The sequence below is a fragment of the Eriocheir sinensis genome, unplaced genomic scaffold (genome assembly GCF_024679095.1).
Source record: "Eriocheir sinensis breed Jianghai 21 unplaced genomic scaffold, ASM2467909v1 Scaffold693, whole genome shotgun sequence".
NCBI classification, from domain to species: Eukaryota; Metazoa; Arthropoda; class Malacostraca; order Decapoda; family Varunidae; genus Eriocheir; species Eriocheir sinensis.
The window spans coordinates 220,937-232,446 of record NW_026112046.1 but is presented as its reverse complement, the minus strand read 5'-3'; the positions used below and the strand labels follow the sequence as shown (position 1 = coordinate 232,446).

The following is an 11,510-nucleotide window of genomic DNA, read 5'->3' as shown; positions in this document are numbered from 1 at the left end:
CCAAGATATTGAGGAGCAGATGAAAGCACCTTGATACTGAGGAGCAGATGAAAGCACCTCGATATTGAGGAGCATTTGAAAGCACATCGATAATGAGGAGCAGGTGAAAGCACATCGATATTGAGGAGCATTTGAAAGCAATTCGATATTGAGGAGCAGATGAAAGCTCCTAGATATTGAGGAGCAGATGAAAGCAATTATATTGAGGAGAAGATGAAAGCACCTTGATATAGAGGAGCAGATGAAAGCACCTCGATATTCAGGAGCAGATGAAAGCACCTTTATACTGAGGAGCAGATGAAAGCAACTTAATATTGAGTTCAGAAGAAAGCATTTCGATACCGAGGAGCAGATGAAAGAACATAGATATTGAGGAGCAGATGAAACCACCTTGATATTGAGGAGCAGATGAAAGCACCTTGATGTTGAGGAGCAGATGAAAATAGCTCAATATTGAGGAGCAGATGAAAGGACCTCGTTATTGAGGATCAGATGATATCACCTCGATATTGATGAGCAGATGAAAGCACATCGATATTGGGGAGCAGATGATAACACCTCGATATTAATGAGCAGATGAAAGCACATCAATACTGAGGAGCAGATGAAAGCACATCGATATTGAGGTGCAGATGGAAGCACCTCGATATTGAGGAGCAGGTGAAAGCACACTGATATTGGGAAGCGGGTGAAAGCACCTTGATGTTGAGGAAACACCTCGATATTGAGGAGCAGATGAAAGCACCTTGATACTGAGGAGCAGATTAAAGCACCTTGATATAGAGGAGCTGATGAAAGCACCTCGATATTGAGGAGCAGATGAAAGCACCTCGATATTGAGGAGCAGATGAAAGCACCTAGTTATTGAGGAGCAGATGAAAGCACCTCGATATTGAGGAGCAGATGAAAGCACCTAGATATTGAGGAGCAGATGAAAGCACCTCGATATTAATGAGCATATGAAAGCACATCGATATTGAGGAGCAAGTGAAAGCACCTTGATATTGAGGAGCAAGTGAAAGCACCTTGTTATTGAGGAGCAGATGAAAGCACCCTGATATTGAGGAGTACTTGAAAGCACATCGATATTGACGAGCAGACGAAAGCACATCGGTATTGAGGAGCAGATGAAAGCAGCTTGATATTGAGAAGCAGATGAAAGCACCTCGATATTGAGGAGCAGGTGAAAGCACATCGATTTTGAGGAGCAGATGAAAGCACCTTGATATTGAGAAGCAGATGAAAGCAGCTCGATATTGAGGAGCTGGTGAAAGCACATCGATATTGATGAACAGATGAAAGCACCTTGATATTGAGGAGCAGATGAAAGCACCTCGATATTGAGGAGCAGATGAAAGCAACTTGATATTGAGGAGCAGATGAAAGCATCTTGATATAGAGGAGCAGATGAAAGCACCTTGATATTGAGGAGCAGATGAAAGCACCTCGTTATTGAGAAGCAGATAAAAGCACCTCGTTATTGAGGAGCAGATGAAAGCACCTCGATATTGAGGAGCAGATGAAAGCACCTCGATATTGAGGAGCAGATGAAAGCACCTCGATATTGAGGAGCATATGAAAGCACATCGATATTGAGGAGCAGATGAAAGCACATCGATGTTGAGAAGCAGATGAAAGCACCTCGTTATTGAGGAGCAGATGAAAGCACCTCGACATTGAGAAGCAGATGAAAGCACCTCGATACTGAGGAGCAGATGACAGCACCTCGATATTGAGGAGCAGATGAAAGCACCTCAATATTGAGGAGCAGATGAAAGCCACTCGATATTGAAGAGCAGATGAAAACACCTCGTTATTGAGGAGCAGATGAAAGCACTTCGATATTGAGGAGCAGATGATAGCATCTCGATATTGATGAGCAGATGAAAGCACCTCGATATTGAGGAGCAGATGAAAGCACCTTGATATTAAGGAGTAGATGAAAGCACCTCGATATTGGGGAGCAGATGAAAGCACCTTGATATTAAAGAGTAGATGAAAGCACTTCGATATTGAGGAGCAGATGAAAGCACCTCGTTATTGAGAAGCAGATAAAAGCACCTCGTTATTGAGGAGCAGATGAAAGCACCTCGATATTAAAGGAGCAGATGAAAGCACCTCGATATTGAGAAGCAGATGAAAGCACCTCTATATTTAGGAGCAGATGAAAGCACCTCGATATTGAGGAGCATATGAAAGCACCTCGTTATTGAGGAGCAGATGAAAGCACTTCGATATTGAGGAGCAGATGATAGCATCTCGATATTGATGAGCAGATGAAAGCACCTCGATATTGAGGAGCAGATGAAAGCACCTTGATATTAAGGAGTAGATGAAAGCACCTCGATATTGGGGAGCAGATGAAAGCATCTTGATATAGAGGATCAGATGAAAGCACCTTGATATTGAGGAGCAGATGAAAGCACCTCGTTATTGAGAAGCAGATAAAAGCACCTCGTTATTGAGGAGCAGATGAAAGCACCTCGATATTGAGGAGCAGATGAAAGCACCTCGATATTGAGAAGCAGATGAAAGCACCTCGATATTGAGGAGCAGATGAAAGCACCTCGATATTGAGGAGCATATGAAAGCACATCGATATTGAGGAGCAGATGAAAGCACATCGATGTTGAGAAGCAGATGAAAGCACCTCGTTATTCAGGAGAAGATGAAAGCACCTCGACATTGAGAAGCAGATGAAAGCACCTCGATACTGAGGAGCAGATGAAAGCACCTCGATATTGAGGAGCAGATGAAAGCACCTCAATATTGAGGAGCAGATGAAAGCCACTCGATATTGAGGAGCAGATGAAAACACCTCGTTATTGAGGAGCAGATGAAAGCACTTCGATATTGAGGAGCAGATGAAAGCACCTCGTTATTGAGAAGCAGATGAGAGCACCTCGATATTGAGGAGCTGATGAAAGCACCTCGATATTGAGGAGCAGGTGAAAGCACTTCGATATATAGGAGCAGATGAAAGCACCTCGATATTGATGAGCAATTGAAAGCACCTCGTTATTGAGGAGCAGATGAAAACACCTCGATATTGAGGAGCAGATGAAAGCACTTCGATATTGAGGAGCAGATAAAAGCACCTCGATATTGAAGAGCAGATGAAAGCACCACGATATTCAGTTTGCTCCCGACGCAGCGAAATGACGGTCAATTCTATATTTGAAGGAGTTGACGGTATTGGAATTTACTTATTCTTAGGGAAGATATTTCCATTGGGGGATGACTCGGATCGAAAAGAAACTCCTTCCAATGTCTATTTCATCGACTCGACTGAATGGGTAGACCGTTATTTATAGTTCTTGAGTTGGTTTGCAGTTCAAAGAATTGGAGTAGTCGACGCTATTGAACTTTTTCAGGTACTTGAAAACTTGAATCATATTATCTCGTAGACTTCTTTTTTCCAGTATAAAGAGATTGAGTCGTTTGAGTCGTTCCTCGTACGGTTAGGCCCTTAAGGTTGTAATTATCTTCGTGGCGCGTCGTTGAATCCTTTCCAGTAAAACAATGTCCTTTCTGTAATTAGGAGACCAGAATTGTACTGCATACTCGAGGTGCGGTCTTACCATGGAATTATACAAGGATAGCATCACGTCTGGCGCCTTGCACTCGAACTTTCTCGCTATGATTCCGAGCATAGTGTTGGGTTTGTTATATGCTTTCTTTTTACAGTGATTCACGTGTTTCAGGTCATTCCTGATAGTGACTCCAAGATCCTTTTCCTCCTGCATCGCCTGCAGAGGTTTCCCATTCAAGATGTATTTGCAGTTATTATTTCTGGACCCAATGTGCATGATTTTGCATTTGTCAACATTAGAGGACATTGGCCATTTTTCCGACCATTCGATAATTTAATTGAGGTCTTTCTGAATGATTTCGCAGTCGGTCTTTGTAAGGGGCTTTCCACTCACCTTGGTGTCATCAACAAATTTCGATATTGTGGATTTCAGTTGTGATTCGAGGTCATTGATATATATATATATATATATATATATATATATATATATATATATATATATATATATATATATATATATATATATATATATATATATATATATATATATATATATATATATATATATATATATATATATATATATATATATATATATAATTATATATATATATATATATATATATATATATATATATATATATATATACGTGGAGGTATTAAGGGTGTAGAGGCCCGCAGCCCCGAGCGCGCTGTACGGGTGAGCGAAGGCAGTTTTCGTGGCCTCAGCTGTCAAATCGGCAGCCATATTGTTCAAGCCGTGAGGTACGAATACTAGGGTGTAGCGCGCCTAACATGGAGGGCGCTTGCCCTTAGAGTACCGCATCCATGGAGCACCGTAATGTTTTTATTTTATCTTCTTACTGTTTTCCAGCACTTTAACATGCAGGCGGATGAAATTAAAATAATTTCGTAATTTATTAGTGTAAATATACTGTAACAGGTAAGAAAGTACTGTACATGATATCCAAGAAGCGCGGTAATGTAATCATGATAATAAAGAAATGCAGTGAGGACAAAATTCATCACCAAGATGTGCGGTCTCCTTTACAAATACAAGTTAGAAAATTGTAATCGGCAAGCATGTACTGCCAGTCTGCGTGGTCTGGCCGGCCGCTCATGGAGGTACATCCGTTTGGCCACTCCTCTCCGGCTTGAACAATATGGCCGACTGACAGTTTAGTGGCTTCAAACCGCGAGACTCCATGCCCCCTCTGTATATATATATATATATATATATATATATATATATATATATATATATATATATATATATATATATATATATATATATATATATATATATATACACATAAAGACAATGGGTTCCATATATATATATATATATATATATATATATATATATATATATATATATATATATATATATATATATATATATATATATATATATATATATATATATATATATATATATATATATATATGTAGCGGTAGCCAAGGTCCAGCCCATGAGACAGATGCAAGGATTTCTTGACAACATTTTATCAGTGTTTTTTTTACCGATACCCTCGCTACACTTGACCCGATAAAAACAGTTCTATTTTGTGAGCTTTGTTCTCCGTTCATTTTGTAATTGGCAAGGAACCTATAATATGGCCCCTCGGGCCAAATTTGTGGCTTTACCGTGTAGCAGCGACGGGCCAAATTTGTGCAATGATATAGACCCCCCAAAAATAGATGATGCATAAACCGATCACAAAACGCTTTGGTATATATCATGAAATGATTTGTGTGAGTGATGATTTTTTTCTCATTTTTCTCGCTCAGAAGGACCATTAAGAAACATGATCCCTGTGGCTACAGGGTAAATAGTCCATTCATATCCTTGTGTATCCGTGTTATTTCCTTCACCTCGTTCTCCACTGCTCTCCCTCTCTCTCTGTTCCATTCCCGGTCTCCCTCAATCCTCTCTCTCACCTCCCAACCCTCCGTCCCTCCCAGCCACTGTCACTCCCTTAATCCCATAATCGTCACTCCCTTAATCCCCATAATCCTTAGATCGCGATATTATTGACAGTTAGTCCCGTTCTAATGCGTTTACAAACCCAACTCATTAATCGATTCCTACTTTAATCTCTCTATCTCTCTCTCTCTCTCTCTCTCTCTCTCTCTCTCTCTCTCTCTCTCTCTCTCTCTCTCTCTCTCTCTCTCTCTCTCTCAAGATTAAGTAATATGTATAGTGTTTTGATGTGTTTCTGTTAATATTTTTGAAACTATGAGGTTTGTGGAGAAACGAGAGGGAGGAGGAAGTGGAGGTGGAGGTGGAGGTGGAAGTGGAGGTGGAGATGGAGAAGGAGGAGGAGGTGAAGGTGGAGGTGGAAGTGGAGGTGGAGAAGGAGAAGGAGGAGGAGGTGAAGGTGGAGGAGGAGGTAACTTTATTCTCTTACAGTCCTCATATAAGGCAACCACGAGGTCTGTTTTTTTTTTTTCTTTTTAAAGGAGGAGGAGGAGGAACAAAGAAACACAAAGAGAGAACAAACAACAGCAGGCCTGCTGGTCCTTACGAGGCTGTTTGTGATAAGCTACACTAACTATCTAATCAAAGGTGGAAGATGAAGGACAGCAAAGGCGAAGGCCGTGGTGAGCAAATCAGGGAAGTAAAGTAACGGAACAGGCCTTCCTATGAGTGTCGCAGGCTCAGGGCTCCGGCAGGGCGCCTCGGCTCCCCCGGAGCGTCCACGGAGGTGTCGGAGATCCCGAGGGTCCGGGGGTTGGGGGGGCTTGAAGTGGCAGCAAGACATGCAGTTACTGACCTCTTATTAGCCAGACGACGCGTTAATGACACGTTCCAATGGAAGGTTCGACGCATGGGGAGGTACAATTCCTCTAAGCAAGGCAAGTGTCATGCCAACTACGATAAAAAACGAAAAATCCAAAAAAAATCCAAAAACAAATAATCCAAAAAAAATTGTCTTGTTTTGCTTTGTTTAAAGCGTCTTGTATGTTGGTATGGCGGGTCTTCTCTGGAGAGAAGGAGACTAACGCGTTCCAACATATAAAACCAGGAAAAGACGACATGGAAACACCGAGAGAAGGAAGGGGAAGAAGGGAACACCAGAAGAAGGAAAATGAAGAGAAGTAACACTAGAAGAAGGCATATGAAGTAACACAAGAAGAAGGAAGTTGAAAAGAGTAACACAAGAAAAAGGAATTTGAAAAGAGTAACACAAGAAGAGGGAATTTGAAAAGAGTTACACAAGAAAAAGGAATTTGAAAAGAGTAACACAAGAAGAGGGAATTTGAAAAAAGTTACACAAGAAGAAGGTATTGAAAAGAGTAACACAGAAGAAGGTATTGAAAAGAGTAACACAGAAGAAGGTATTGAAAAGAGTAACACAGAAGAAGGTATTGAAAAGATTAACACAGAAGAAGGTATTGAAAAGAGTAACACAGAAGAAGGTATTGAAAAGAGTAACACAGAAGAAGGTATTGAAAAGAGTAGCACAGAAGAAGGTATTGAAAAGAGTAACACAGAAGAAGGTATTGAAAAGAGCTACAAAGAAGAAGGTATTGAAAAGAGTAACACAGAAGAAGGTATTGAAAAGAGTAACACAGAAGAAGGTATTGAAAAGAGTTACACAGAAGAAGGTATTGAAAAGAGTAACACAGAAGAAGGTATTGAAAAGAGTTACACAGAAGAAGGTATTGAAAAGAGTAACACAGAAGAAGGTATTGAAAAGAGTAACACAGAAGAAGGTATTGAAAAGAGTAACACAGAAGAAGGTATTGAAAAGAGTTACACAGAAGAAGGAATTTGAAAAGAGTAACACAAGAAGAAGGAATTTGAAGATAAATAACACAAGAAGAAGAAATGTGAAGTAACACCGGAAGGAAAATGCAGAGAAGTAACACTAGAAAAATGAAAATGGAAATGAAAAGAATCATCCACCTTTCGGACCAAACCAACATCACAAAATTATGGGCGAGTCTCTTCTGGGAGGAAAGCGGCTCGTTCAGACCCAGGAACACCAGAAAGGATGATAGAAACATCAAGAAAAGGAAAACAGAAAAGTCATCCACCTTTCGGCCCCTGGGGCAGGGTGGTGACAGATGAATCTCTGGGGAGAAGGAGGCTAACCCACACAGTCAAGATAGAGGCTAGAGAAAGGAAATTAAATCATCGAGAAAAGAAAATGAAATTACAATATCAAGAAAATAACTAAAAAGTCATCGAGCTTTCGGCCCCTGGGGCCGCAGGGCGGGTGACGGGTGAGTCTTCTGGGGAGGAGGAGGCTCATCCACAGCCAGCAACACCAACAGAAAGAAAAGAAAAGAAAACATCATGAGAAAAGAAACGCCCACATCAAGAGAAAAGAAAAGAAAAGGAAAAGAAAAAAAAAGAACAAAGTAAACAAAGCAAAACAAGACAAAACAAAAACAAAACAAAATAAAACAAATTAAAACAACATAATAAATAAATAATAAACAACCCAATAACAAACAATATAATTTAGCTACTAGGACTGCTCAAAAGATCGAGATCAGCTTGGAAGTGTTCTTTATCCGTTGTCGTAGTGACTCTGCTGGCTATGTTTGTGTCGTCGGCAAATTTCGATATTTTACACGATAGCCCCTCGTCAATGTCATTTACGTACACTAAAAACAGAACAGGTCCCAACATCGACCCCTGTGGAACACCGGTTTTGACATCTCGCCAGTCAGATAACATAAGAACATAAGAACGTTGGAATCTGCAAGAGGCTGGTAGGCCTATACAAGGCAGTTCCCTTGACCCTAAACTCCCGTGTATCTAACCCCACCTAGTATCACTGTCCATGAATTTATCTAATCTATTTTTGAATGTGACAATTGTATTGGCACTTACCACATGACTGCTAAGCCTATTTCACTCATTCACAACCCTGTTGGTAAACAAATTTTTGCCTATGTCCCTGTTAAATCTGAATTTATCCAGTTTAAACCCATTAATTCGTGTCCTACCCGGTTCTCTTACCAACAAAACCTTATGAATATCTCCCTTATTAAAGCCCTTCATCCATTTATAAACCTCGATCATGTCTCCACGCACCCTTCGCCTTTCTAGAGAATGCAAGTTTAAAACTGTTTGAGTCTTTCCTCGTATGGCAAGTTTCTCAACCCCTGAATCATCTTAGTCATCCTCCTCTGCACTGATTCTAACATTTTGATATCCATTCTATAGTAAGGTGACCAGAACTGAACCGCATAGTCAAGATGAGGTCTAACTAATGCTAAATATAGTTTGAGGAAGACTTCGGCGCTTCTGTTGCTTACGCTCCTTGAAATAAATCCCAGTACCCTATTTGCTCGATTTCTAGCTTGAATGCATTGTGCCCTTGGACGGAGATCAGAGCTCACTAAGACCCCTAAATCTCTCTCGCACCCAGACCTGCTTATGAGAGTGTCATTTAAGCAATAGTTGTGAGAGGGGTTGTTCCTACCTACACTCAGAATACTGCACTTCCCTACATTGAACTCCATCTGCCATTTATCCGCCCAGTCATACAATCTGTTTAGTTCATCCTGGAGAATACTAGCGTCCTGATCCGACTCAATTACACTACCGATCTTGGTATCATCTGCAAATTTACTGACATCACAACTAATTCCTGTATCTAAATCATTGATATAAATAATAAAAAAGAGTGGACCTAATACCGAACCTTGTGGGACCCACTCTTAACACATCCCCAGTCAGATATTTTACCATTGATTTGCACTCTTTGCTTCCTATTGCTAAGCCACGCCTTGACCCAGTTCAAAACCTTATCCTCTACAGTCTACACCGTGAGCCTGTAATTTAAGCAACAGTCGTTGGTGAGGAACTTTGTCAAACGCTTTACTAAAATCAAGATAGATTACATCATAGTTTTCATCTCTGTCTTCCGCCTCAAATACTTTACTGTAGAGGGACAAGACATTAGTGAGGCATGACCTACCTTTCGTGATCCCATGCTTCGAGTCATGAATTAAGCAGTGCTTCTCTAGATGCTCCCGAATGTTCCTGGCTATTATGGACTCCAGCATCTTGCCTATAACCGATGTTAAGCTAATTGGCGATAGTTTGAAGCAGCCGACCTGTCCCCCTTTTTGAAAATCGGCGTCACATTAGCTACTTTCCATAAACTGGGCACATAGCCAGTGTTTACTGACATCTTAAAGATGTCGGTTAGTGGGTCACTGAGTACATCACCTAATTCCTTTAATACCCTCGGAAATATCCCGTCAGGACCTGGCGACTTGTTCTTCTTAAGCTTATCTATCTCATCCTGAAGTATTTGCCTGGTAATGATTATATCCCTCAATTTATCGCCATACCCGCCCTCGTACTCCTGAACCCTTCCCGGAATAGTCATTTGATCCTCTTGTGTGAATACTGAAAGGAAGTAGTCGTTCAACAATGTGCTCATATTTTCGTAATTTTCTACTAGCTCCCCTGTGTTTGTTTACAGCGGTCCAATTTTCTCCCGTGTTTTTGTTCTATACATCTGAAAGAAGCCCTTAGTCTTACTTTTCGCCTCATTTGTAGCTTTGATCTCATAATTCCTTTTTGCTATCCTGGTGTTTTTCTTCACTAATCTAGATAGTTCAACATACCGGCCCCTGAGATGTGTCTCACCATTCGTTATTTACTGATAAAATCCCTTCTTTAGCCCTATCTCGTGTTTTAGTCCACGAGTCTTCCACTTAGGATCATTGTTTTCTTTTTTAAGTGTTCGCTGTGGTATATGCTGTCCTTGCCCCTCTGCTATTACTCTAACTAGATTATTGTAAGACATTTCTACCTGGTTCTCCTGGCTCTCATGTATCCCTAAATTACCCCAGTATATCCCTTCAAGATGTCTTCGAAGCCCCTCGTAATTTGCTTGTCTAAAATCTGGCACTAACACTGGGTTTGGTTCGCAGGATACTGCCCAGTTAAAGCTAAAACGAACCGTTTTGTGGTCACTATTTCTATCTCTCCGCCCACATCTAGCTCATGTAGGAAGTTTCCATTATTTGTTGGGACTAAGTCAAATATGTTATCCCCTCTGGTAGGCTCAGTAACTGCCTCCTTAAGGAAGTTATCTTGTATAACTTCAAGAAAATCCTCTACTTCCAGGTCAAACACTAGGTCTTCCCAGTCTACACTCCTATAATTAAGTCCCCCATTACGCAGAGATTTTTACTTCTACTCGCCCTGCCAATCTCATGTATTAGAGTGGCACTTTGATATTGAGGAGCAGATGAAAGCACATCGATATTGAGGAGCAGATGAAAGCACCTTGATATTGAGGAGCTGATGAAAGCACCTCGATATTGAGGAGCAGAAGAAAGCACCTCGATATTGAGAAACAGATTAAAGCACACCGATAATGAGGAGCAGATGAATGCACCTCTATATTGAGGACCAGCTGAAAGCACATCGATATTGAGGAGCAGTAAAAGCATCTTGATATTGAGGAGCAGATGAAAGCACCTCGATATTGAGGAGCAGATGATAGCACCTCGATATTGAGGAGCAGATGAAAGCACATCGATATTGAGGAGCAGATGAAAGCACATCGATATTGAGGAGCAGATGAAAGCACCTCGATATTGAGGAGCAGGTGAAAGCACATCGATATTGGGGAGCAGATGAAAGCACCTCGATATTGAGGAGCAGATGAAAGCACCTCGATATTGACGAGCACATGATAGAACCTCGATATTGAGGAGCAGATGAAAGCACCTTGATATTAAGGAGGAGATGAAAGCACCTTGATATTGAGGAGCACATGATACCACCTCGATATTGAGGAGCAGATGAAAGCAACTCGATATTAAGGAGGAGATGAAGGCACCTTGATATTGACGAGCAGATGAAAGCACCTCGATATTGAGGAGCAGATGAAAACACATCGATATATAGGAGCAGATGAAAGCACATCGATATTGAGGAGAAGATGAAATCACCTCGATATTGAGGAGCAGATGAAAGCACTTTTATATTGAG

General features: G+C 40.8%; 1 long non-coding RNA gene across 4 annotated transcripts; it reads left to right on the top strand.

The window, feature by feature from the left end:
• Positions 1-6,257: 6,257 nt before the first annotated feature.
• On the top strand, positions 6,258-7,292 carry LOC126993867 (uncharacterized). Of its 4 annotated transcripts, none has more exons than XR_007748359.1 (3): positions 6,269-6,901; positions 6,956-6,982; positions 7,091-7,292. It is a non-coding gene; the product is annotated as an uncharacterized LOC126993867 (long non-coding RNA). The 4 variants fall into 4 exon arrangements; XR_007748357.1 differs by having other exon boundaries at positions 7,064-7,292; XR_007748358.1 differs by lacking the exon at positions 6,956-6,982 and having other exon boundaries at positions 6,258-6,901.
• Positions 7,293-11,510: the final 4,218 nt, after the last annotated feature.